Raw genomic sequence first — 11,805 nt, 5'->3', positions numbered from 1 at the left:
GAAAAAAAAACCTCCTTGAATTTGCGTACACTCGCATTCCTCACAAAAAACAAAACAAAGTTGCCTGGCTGGGAGGCGAGCCCTCACACTCCCGGAGGTCGGCCCTGGTCCCTGAATCTTATCTTAGCAAGACCCTTTAGACAATTGTACACATCTAGTTATGTGGGAAGGCCCTTTTTCTACTCCTTGAAGGCACATAGGGCAAGTTTGGTGTGGAAGATCTTGCACAGAATCCCACCACACATTTTGGGCATGAACTAGAACAGGGGTTCTTATTTCTGACCTAAGGGCCCAGCTTTTCCACTACAGAGGGGCCCTGTGTTCACTTAAATATTAACACTGAATTAGTAATCTTACTCTTGATTTGAATCGTATTCAATAATATCTAAACTGCTTACAGTTTACCACCTTTTCAAATTATATTAAACCATATGTTAATCACAACAATTATTATCAAGGCTTAGGTCAGGCTGATTACAAAAATAAATACTAGTCAGATCTACTGCAAAAGAAGGGACTCAATAACTGATGAAAAATACATTTACATACAATTAGGCAGTGCGAAAATAAATACATTCTAAGTAATTTAATAATATATGTTTCTTAAATAAACTGTCAATAAAATTAAAGTGCAAATGAAAATACAACTTCACCACTTTAATCCTAATTTTTGCGCTTAAGAAACTTCTCTTTATGATTTTAGTTTTTCGTTGGATATTGTCATTACTGCCAGTGGTGGAAAAGTGTACTACAACTGAGTACTGCTGCGGCTTATACGGACCACAGCTGATAAACACATACACTACATAGCCAAAAGTATTTGGCCACCCATCCAAATGATGAGAATCAGGTGTCCTAATCACTTGGCCCGGCCACAGGTGTATAAAATCAAGCACTTAGGCATCGAGACTATTTCTACAAACATTTGTGAACAAATCCAGTCGTGAAATTTCCTCGCTCTTTAGTATTCCAAAGTCAACTGTCGGCTTTATTATAAGAAAATGGAAGAGTTTGGGAACAACAGCAACTCAGCCACAAAGTGGTAGGCCACGTAAACTGACAGAGAGGGGTCAGCGGATGCTGAAGCGCATTGTGCAAAGAAGTCGCCGACTTTCTGTACAGTCAGAGCTCCAAACTTCATGTGACCTTCCAATTATCCCACGTACAGTACACAGAGAGCTTCATGGAATGGGTTTCCATGGCCGAGCAGCTGCATCTAAGCCATACATCATCGGATGCAGTGGTGTAAAGCACGTCACCACTGGACTCTAGAGCAGTAGAAACGCGTTCTCTGGAGTGATGAATCACGATTTTCCATCTGGCAATCTGATGGACGAGTCTAGGTTTGGAGGTTGCCAGGAGAACGCTACATTTCGGACTGCATTGTGCCAAGTGCGAAATTTGGTGGAGGAGGAATTATGGTGTCGGGTTGTTTTTCAGGAGTTGGGCTTGGCTCCTTAGTTCCAGTGAAAGGAACTTTGAATGCTCCAGGATACCAAAACATTTTGGACTATTCCATGCTCCCAACCTTGTGCGGACATTTTTGGAGCGGGCCCCTTCCTCTTCCAACATGACTGTGCACCAGTGCACAAAGCAAGGTCCATAAAGACATGGATGACAGAGTCTGGTGTGGATGAACTTGACTGGCCTGCACAGAGTCCTGACCTGAACCAGATAGAACACCTGTGGGATGAATTAGAACGGAGACTGAGAGCCAGGCCTTCTCGACCAACATCAGTGTGTGACTTCACCAATGCGCTTTTGGAAGAATGGTGGAAAATTCCTATAAACACACTCCGCAACTTTGTGGACAGCCTTCCCAGAAGAGTTGAAGCTGTAATAGCTGCAAAAGGTGGACCGACATCATATTGAACCCTATGGGTTAGGAATGGGATGGCAATTCAAGCTCATATGTGAGTCAAGGCAGGTGGCCAAATACTTTTGGCAATATAGAGATATTTCTTGCGGCCCAACAAAGTGGCCCTGACCATGGCTAAGAAACGCCAAACTAGAATGTAGATGGTGAGCCAACAGCTGCAACATCAGTGACCGTATTCTTCATTCTAGTGCAGGGGTCGGCAACCCAAAATGTTGAAAGAGCCATATTGGACCAAAAATACAAAAACAAATCTTTCTGGAGCCGCAAAAAATTAAAAGCCATATTACATACAGATAGTGTGTCATGAGATATAAATTGAATTAAGAGGACTTAAAGGAAACTAAATGAGCTCAAATATAGCTACAAACGAGGCATAATGATGCAATATGTACATATAGCTAGCCTAAATAGCATGTTAGCATCGATTAGCTTGCAGTCATGCAGTGACCAAATATGTCTGATTAGCACTCCAACAATTCAATAACATCAACAAAACTCACCTTTGATACACAACGTTAAAAGTTTGGTGGACAAAATGAGACAGAAAAAGAAGTGGCATAAAACACGTCCTAGAAAGTCGGAGAAATTTATACATGTAAACAAACTAAGGTGAGTTCAAGGACCGCCAAAATTAGTAGGACAAAACGGCGCTCGCCAAATACTTGAATCAGTGAAGCATGTTTAATATAAACAGTGTGCTTTGTAACAATTAGGGAGGTTTGTGTCATGTTTGTCCTCCTACAGAAACCATATTAAAACAAAAAATAGATTTTTTTTCCCCACATCTTTTTCCATTTTTCATACATTTTTGAAAAAGCTCCAGAGAGCCATTAGGGCGGCGCTAAAGAGCCACTAGAGCCGCGGGTTGCCGACCCCTGCTCTAGTGTATATGTCAATTTTACTAAATTATCTATGACACAATTCAATCAGGAAATGTATTTATACTACTATGTTCACGCTTTTTGCGCATGATCAGCCTGTAGTTATCAACTCTGTCAGCAGAGGTCACTGTAGCCAACTCTAGAGGAAAAGTTGCTTTACTTCCAAGACCCAAAATGTAAAAATCTGTTTTTTCTCCAGAATCTGACATGGACATATACATAATAAAGCAATGATACGGATCAAAACCAATGTTGAATTGTTGCAATAGCCATGAATTAAAAGTAAATATTAACTTGCAATTAGCATTATATTTTGTTTAACGCCTAGAAAAAGTTGTGTTGCAATGTTTATGTCGTTTTGATGGTCAATACTGGAACTTTTAAAAACAGTTTGGATGTGAAGGTTAAAGAAGTAAAAAAAAAGGGTAGCCACAAATGAAAGTGTGATTTCATAATGTCTAAAAAGAAAGGCTCTGGCTTGAACAAGTGGGTCCACCCACCTGCGTGTGAGAGGCTGCATGGCGGTTACAGAGACACGAGTGTGTGGGATCGGCTCGCTTGGCCCGCTCATGCGATCTAATCGTTGCGAGAGAGGCAGCACGCCTTGGTCCGCCCACCTGGACCGGGCGAGCGGCAGTTAGCCCATTAGCTTCTCAAAACACCTGAAATGAAACAGTGGACAGGTAACAGACAATTTGTTTTAGTCACTCACTTTTTATCTACATTGGGTGGCAGGAGCTATAAGTCCGCAAAAAACGTCATGGAAACCTATACCTCTGGTCAGAACGTGTTACTCGCTGAAAAATGACACCATTTGTCTTTTATAACGCAACAAACCATACTTCATAGCCTAAATTGTGGTCATAGTAGACACTAGGATTGTACGATATACCGGTATTGATATAGTACCGCGATACTAATGAATCATATTTGGTACTATACCACCTCTAAAAAGTACCGGGCCCCCACCCTTTACCACCCTTTGTCGTCATGTCATGTCATTGTTGGTTTCATGAGCAGAGGAGCATGTTCAGCAGCGCACAATCACAGAGTACTACAAGCAGACACAGTGTGTAGACAGAAAAGGGAGAATGGATGCATTTTGGTCTAAAAACTAACGATAACGTTGAAGCTATAACATTGAAACGCCCTCAGGAAGAGGTGCTTTGAGACATGGCTACCTAGCTAGCGGCTAAAGTCCAGCCGCTACTTCTAAATCACTAATCCTCGCCTCCATGGCGACAAATAAAGTAAGTTTCTTACAAGTATCATCCCTGCAGGACGAGGAATAGCTAAACATGTTTCACTACACACTGTATTTTACCGGCGTCAAAATGTAAACAAACGCCATTGGTGGATCTACACCTGACATCCACTGTAATGATACCAAATACGGGAGCGTATCTAGTCGATACTACTATGATTACATCGATATTTTTTAGCATCACAAAACCTTTTTTGTTTTTTAAAAATGTATATTATGTTTATGAACTCAGGAAATATGGCCCTGGACACATGAGGACTTTGAATATGACCAATGTATGATCCTGTAACGACTTGGTATCGGATTGATACCTAAATTTGTGGTATCATCCAAAACTAATGTAAAGTATCAAATAACAGAAGAATAAGTGTTTATTACATTTTAACAGAAGTGTAGATAGAACATGTTAAAAGAGAAAGTAAGCAGATATTAACAGTAAATGAACAAGTAGATTAATAATTCATTTTCTACCGCTTGTCCTTTATAATTTTGACAAAACAATAGAATGAGAAATGACACAATATGTTACTGCATACATCAGCAGACTAATTAGGAGCCTTTGTTTGCTTACTTACTACTAAAAGACAAGTTGTCTAGTATGTTCACTATTTTGTTTAAGGACAAAATTGCAATAAGAAACATGTTTAACGTACCCTAAGATTTTTAGTTAAAATAAAGCCAATAATGCCATTTTTTGTGGTTCCCTTTATTTAGAAAAGTATTGAAAAGTACCGAAAAGTATCGAAATACATTTTGGTACCGGTACCAAAATATTGGTATTGAGACAACACTAGTAGACACCAAAGCTCAAAAGAAGGCAATAGAACCATGTGACTTCTCCCAGCCAATAAGAATGTTCATGAAATATCATCCTCAGTACCAGCATCCTCTGTGTCACGACTAGAACTATGGCGTGGTTTGTTCTCCCGAGGTGCAAGTGATTTGGACCAGACATGGCGTGAAGGTGAATACATGATTTATTTTAACACTATATATCAAAAAGGATTGGCCCTGCGATGAGGTGGCGACTTGTCCAGGGTGTACCCCGCCTTCCGCCCGATTGTAGCTGAGATAGGCTCCAGCGCCCCCCGCGACCCCAAAAGGGAATAAGCGGTAGAAAATGGATGGATGGATGGATATCAAAAAGGAACAAACGAAAAGCGCGCACAATGGCGGAGGTACAAAACTAGGCTATTGAAAACAAAACTTGCACATAGGCAGAAACTGTGAACAATTAAACAAAAACACTAACTGTGGCATTAATAAACAAAAAACTTACTTGGCATGGACTATGAAGTGCGCAGAGGTAAGAGTGTGACAGGGGTATGAATCCGGATGTCGCCAGAAAGACAAACTGAAAACAATGAACTTAAATACTACAGACATGATTAGTGAAAGCAGGTGCGTGACTCAAAACGTGAAACAGGTGCGTGACGTGACAGGTGAAAACTAATGGTTGCTATGGTGACAAAACAAAACAAAAGTGCACAAAAAGTCCAAAAACAAAACCGAACATGACTAAAACAAAACATGATCACACAGACATGACACTCTGCAGTGGACATTTGTGTTTTGATGGTTCTTGGGAGGGCATTTACTATTTTTAGATATATACATCAGAGCTTTCAAGTTAATTAATCTGATTAATATTATGAAAACTGTTGTAATAATCAGGTATATGCACAAATTAGCCACACAATTTATTTTGACCATACAGGGTCCTTTACCTTAACCACGAATGGTTACCTGCAGCGGGGAGTGGGTTTTTGGACGTACCTTTGATAAAAAAAAAAAAGTGTGCAAATAAGTGAAGTGCATTAAAGTAAACCCATTTTAAAATTGTTCATGGATGACATTCCAACAATAAAATTGCATTTGTGTCCAAATTATGGGGTCTTTTTTAAATTCATCTGTATTATGCAAGCGGTTAATAACCCATTATTAATCATGATTAATCTTAGTTTAAAAGTGTGATTAATCTGATTTTTTTTTTTTAAATCATTTGACAACACTTTTTAAATGTAACAAAATACACTGTAAATACTTTATCAAATTAAAAATGTGATTGGTAAAGAGTGGCTGAAAACGTTTTTAGGATAGGCAGTACTACAATTAGTTTACAAAACTCGCACCCTCAATAATAATTTGTTATCCACTGAAAAATAAAGGAAAATGTTTATACTGTTGCATTATCAAACGACTTGTCCCACACAAAAACATTACTGTATTGCAAAAAATTCAGGGCTCTTTTAAACTAAGGATTTTCAATGTCAAATCTGATTCTGATATGATTTTGGGGGGATTTTTTGTTTTAAGAGCACAACTAATGGGGATTCCCTCAAATAAACAGACCTTGTTCACGACTTTTCCACCTAAAAGTAAAAGACTGAGATAAACAAATAAATACTGGAGCTCTGTCTGACAGTGGGCTGCTGTCCCAACACACCTGCTGTACGTGGGGGGTCCTGGGTACTCAACTGGCCTGTCTTCCACGCAGAGAGGAAGGGGCTTCGATTGGACTGCGAGGTTGATAGTCAAATCAGACTCCTTTGAATCAAATTGTTGAATATTCTAAGACACAGGTGTCAAACTCAGAGCACAAGGGCCAGACCTGGCTCACCACATTCTTTTATATGGCCGGCAAAAGCCTGGAAATAATGGTCATCAAAAAAGTACTTCATCTCTCCAACTAAATGTATTTGTTCTTTCTGTTAAGACAGAAAAAATATATGTACTGCATTAAATTGCATATCTTTTAAACTTGAATATTATCTTGTTATGCAACAAATGGTATTATATTCTGTATTACAAAATAGCTTTTGTTCAAATAAATACTTAAATATCCGCTTGTCACCTTGACTTATGACTTCAAAGGAAGTTATCCATCAGTTTCAATTAAAAAAAAATTAAAGCTGCAAGCAGCGATAGACGGGACCAACTTTGACGGCACATAAAATCCAAACCGGAGCAGTAATTAAAACTCTTTGGTCAACTTATAAATCAGAAGGGTTCAATCTCTCTCCTGTGCTAGTTTGAAGCCGACACGACAAACGCGCTCAGAGGAGATAATGTTTGAAAAAAGGTGACCGGATTTTACAAAACTTTTGTTTTTAAGGGGAAATTGCAAACCTCCTGTTGATTTTTGCTGGGGTTGTCAATGTATGAAATGTAGGTCTAAGTGAGACCTACATAGAGTCTCTAAGACATTCCTACTGGAAGTTACAGGCAGTTTTGTCTGAGTGTTCTTCCTAGGAGCAGTTGTGTCTGTGTTTTCTTCCTAGGGGGCGCTAGAACGCAATTTTGAGTTTTGGGGTTGAGTTTTTTGTTAGATCGCAATTTTTGCCAGTCCTGATGTGTGTGTGTCCAGTTTGGTGAGTTTTGAAGCATGTTAAGGGAGTCAAATTACAACTCAAAGAGGCAAAAGTGACTGTTTTTACTAACTTTTTGTTTTGAAGGGGGAATTGCCAACTTCCTGTTGATTTTTGCTGAAGGATGTTAGTGTATGAAATCTAGGTCTAAATCAGACCTACATATAACAAGTTTTTGTTCCATGTCTCTACGACATTCCTAACGGAAGTTACAAGCAGTTTTGTCTGTGTTTTTCCTAGGGGGGCGCTAGAGCCCAATTTTGAGTTTTGGGGTTTGTTTTTTTATTAGATGGCAATTTTTGCCAGTCCTGATGTGTGTGTCAAATATGGTGAGTTTTAAAGCATGTTAAGAGGGTCAAATTACAGCTCAAAGAGGCGGCGGAATAATAATAAAACCTTACAATTACAATAGGGACCGCAATGTCCATTGCGGTCCCTAAAAATGCATTTGTGTAATAAGTGAATTATATGAAGTGAATTATATTTATATAGCACTTTTCTCTAGTGACTCAAAGCGCTTTACATAGTGAAACCCAATATCTAAGTTACATTTAAACCAGTGTGGGTGGCACTGGGAGCAGGTGGGTAAAGTGTCTTGCCCAAGGACACAACAGCAGTGACTAGAATGGTGGAAAGCGGGGATCGAACCTGGAACCCTCAAGTTGCTGGCACGGCCACTCTACCAACCGAGCTATACCGCCCCATGAAGTGTTGCTACAAATATATTAATATATCATTCACTGTTATAAGCAGCTCTCTGAAGGCAGTCATAACTGCGATGTGGCCCTCAATGGTAAGGAGTTTGAAACCTTGTTCTATGAGAACCCCTACAAAAATGATGAATAATGATACAAATATGATAATAAATAACAATAAAAGAACACAGTTTCTCTATTAAATACTTAATAGTTTCTCATGTAAAAAAAAATGTGTGTTCTTTTTTTTATTTGCAATAGGTGGTTAAAGAAAATGTTGCATTCCTAATTTGTCAAGATTTTCTGAGAAATTAAGGAACTTATTAAGAAAAATTGCAATGTTTTCAAAAGTAATTTAAAAAAGAACTTTATAGGCATTTTTGTATTGAGATTGACTATAATCATGCATAAGCTTACTCACTAACAACAAAAATAGCATTCAACTACATGGATTACTAGTCATTTCCAACAAACAGTGTACTTTATCATTAACATGTGTGCTTTAGTAGTTGGTGATCTTCTAACAAGTCGAGGATGATGAACAGAGAGGACATAGCTGTTGTGTGTGGTCAACAGTGCTTTAACCTCAGTTCCCCCTTCAAACACAAATAATGAAGCCATGCAGGCTCTTGACTCTCCTTTCTTCTGGTCTGTTTGCTGATTATGGCTGTGATGCACAAACATGACTTACCTGTGTGCTCGCTGTGTGGACGCGCACAAAAATAGTTGACCTGCACCTCACACCTTGTTGCAGTGCGGTCTTGTTGTCGCTCTTTGGTGTGTGCGTGTGTGTGTGTGTGTGTGTGTGTGTGTGTGTGTGTGTGTGTGTGTGTGTGTGTGTGTGAGTGTGTGTGTGTGTGTGCATGCGTGCGTGCGTGCATGTGTGTGTTGACAGGCATCTGTCTGGCCTGCCCTGCAGCCTGACTGCTTTTAATTAGGAGGTGCCATGGTGCCTCAGGGCTCTCTTGCTGACACACAGACACACACGCACACATACACACACAATAAAACACGCACACACACACACGCACACACACAAGCTACCTGAGGGCAGACGAAGGCTGTCCCACCAAGGCTGTCCTCGTTAGCTCTTATCCAACACTACACACACACGCACACACATATATATCAATCTATCTATCTATCTATCTATATATATATATATATATATATATATATATACATATATATATATATATATATATATATACATATATATACACATTTTTATATACATATATACACATATACCTATATAAATACATATATTTACGTATATACATACATGTATACACGCACACGCACACACACACACACTCACACACACATACATATATATATATATATATATATATATATATATATGTATATATATATATATATATATATATATATATATATATATATATATATATATGTATATATATATATATATATATATATATATATATATATATATATATATATATATATATATATAAATATATACATACATACATACATACATACATACATACATACATACATACATACATACATACATACATACATATTAGGGAAATAATACATATGGCCCCATTTCTTGTTGGATCTAATGTGATAAGAAGGGTAAGAGGTATTCCTTTTGCCATGCAGTGTGCTAAAAATTATATGAAAGGCCACTCAACGTATCAACTGACATTGTGGTCAAAGTTGGAATTGCCACAAAACCCATATTAAGATACTCAACGCTCTACTGCAATCTGGCAGCTAAAGTAAATAGTGTGCCCCCCAATTTGTCACATTTCATGTGTCAGGTAATCTGCGACAAATGGGGCCATATAAATACCCTTCCTACTTTGTGTGTATATATATATATATACATATACATATATATATATATATATATATATATGTATATATATATATATACATACATATATATATATATATATATGTGTATATATATATATATATATATATATATATATATATATATATATATATATATATATATATATATATATATATATATATATATATATATATGACTTTTTCATGTGCCCGCAAGCATCCTGCACTACAACGAGCTAATGCAACAAAATTCCGTTCTTATCTGTACTGTAAAGTTCAAATTTGAATGACAATAAAAGGAAGTCTAAGTCTAAGCCTATGTAACTTGTGCTTTGACTTTGTTATTTTTTTTTGAGTCCGACGGTTTATTATTTCTGCCGTGCAATACGGCAATAATCATTAACAGCTGATAACTGGCGGCAGGAGCGACAACATTACATAATTAAATGACCTCGCATGCGTATACATATGAGGAAGCAAGCGTGTGGACTATTGTGACTCTTTTTGTTTATTTCTATAATGCAAGGGAGCGGTTATGATTAATAACTGGTAGGTGGCGCGATCGTATTGATTAAGCAAGCTGTTCGTTGCACAAATGTGCTCATGTGTTGTTGAGCCTCTCGTTGGCTCTGATTTTGTGGATTATTCTAAGGTCTTCCTGTTCATTTCTGTCATTTAATGTGGCAGTTATCATTAAGAGCTGATAACTGGCGGGAGGAGCGATAACATTAAAGTATTAAATGTCCGATAATATCGGACTGCCGATATTATCAGCCAATAAATTCTTTAAAATGTAATATTGGATATTATCGGTATCGGTTTCAAAAAGTTAAATTTATGACTTTTTAAAACGCCACGGACGTAGGGAGAAGTACAGAGCGCCAATAAACCTTAAAGGCACTTCCTTTGCGTGCCGGCCCAGTCACATAATATCTACGGCTTTTCACACACACAAGTGAATGCCAAACATACTTGGTCTACAGGTCACAATGAGGGTGGCCGTATAAACAACTTTAACACTGTTACAAATATTCGCCACACTGTGAACCCACACCAAACAAGAATGACAAACACATTTCGGGAGAACATCCGCACCGTAACACAACATAAACACAACAGAACAAATACCCAGAACCCCTTGCAGCACTAACTCTTCCGGGATGCTACAATATACACCCCCCGCTACCCCCTACGCCCCCAACCCCGCCCACCTCAACCTCCTCATGCTCTCTCAGGGAGAGCATGTCCAAAATTCCAAGCTGCTGTTTTGAGGCATGTTAAAAAAAAATAATGCACTTCGTGACTTCAATAATAAATATGGCAGTGCCATGTTGGCATTTTTTCCATAACTTGAATTGATTTATTTTGGAAAACCTTGTTACATTGTTTAATGCAGCCAGCGGGGCATCACAACAAAATTAGGCATAATATTGTGTTAATTCCCCGATAGTATATATCGGTTGACATCGGAATCGGTAAGTAAGAGTTGGACATTATCGGAATATCGGATATCAGCAAAAAAGCCATTGTCGGACATCTCTAGCAATAATGTCTCATGGCATCACGCCCAAGCCTTTGTTGATCCTAAGCTCCTCCCCTTACACAGGAGTAACAATGGCTGCTTTGTTGCTACCTCATAGCACGTTAATGGTGTGTAACCAAGTGAACTACGCCATTAAAACCCCCAGTGGGTGTCAGTCACAGCCCCCTGGAAGTCCACCAGCCTTCATCACAAAGCCCTCGACACAGGTGCCACTTACGGCCTGTTGCTATGACGCCAGCGGCTGCTCAAGAAATAGCCAGGGTCCATCTTATAGGATGAATGTTGTTTTCCTGGCCGTCTGGCCGGCCTGCTAGCAGTTAGTGGCTAACCCCCGTTTATATA

At 38.6% G+C, this 11,805-nt stretch overlaps 1 protein-coding gene across 1 annotated transcript in view; it reads left to right on the top strand.

Annotated features, from left to right (window-relative positions):
* zbtb7c (zinc finger and BTB domain containing 7C) overlaps positions 1–11,805 on the top strand; it is a 56,797-nt gene that overhangs the window by 11,100 nt on the left and 33,892 nt on the right. The gene's annotated exons all lie outside the window — the stretch shown is intronic.

Source organism: Nerophis lumbriciformis, linkage group LG32 (assembly GCF_033978685.3).
Source record: "Nerophis lumbriciformis linkage group LG32, RoL_Nlum_v2.1, whole genome shotgun sequence".
Lineage (NCBI taxonomy): Eukaryota > Metazoa > Chordata > Actinopteri > Syngnathiformes > Syngnathidae > Nerophis > Nerophis lumbriciformis.
Note: the sequence above shows the minus strand (reverse complement) of the source record. Positions and strands in the feature narration are given on the sequence as shown.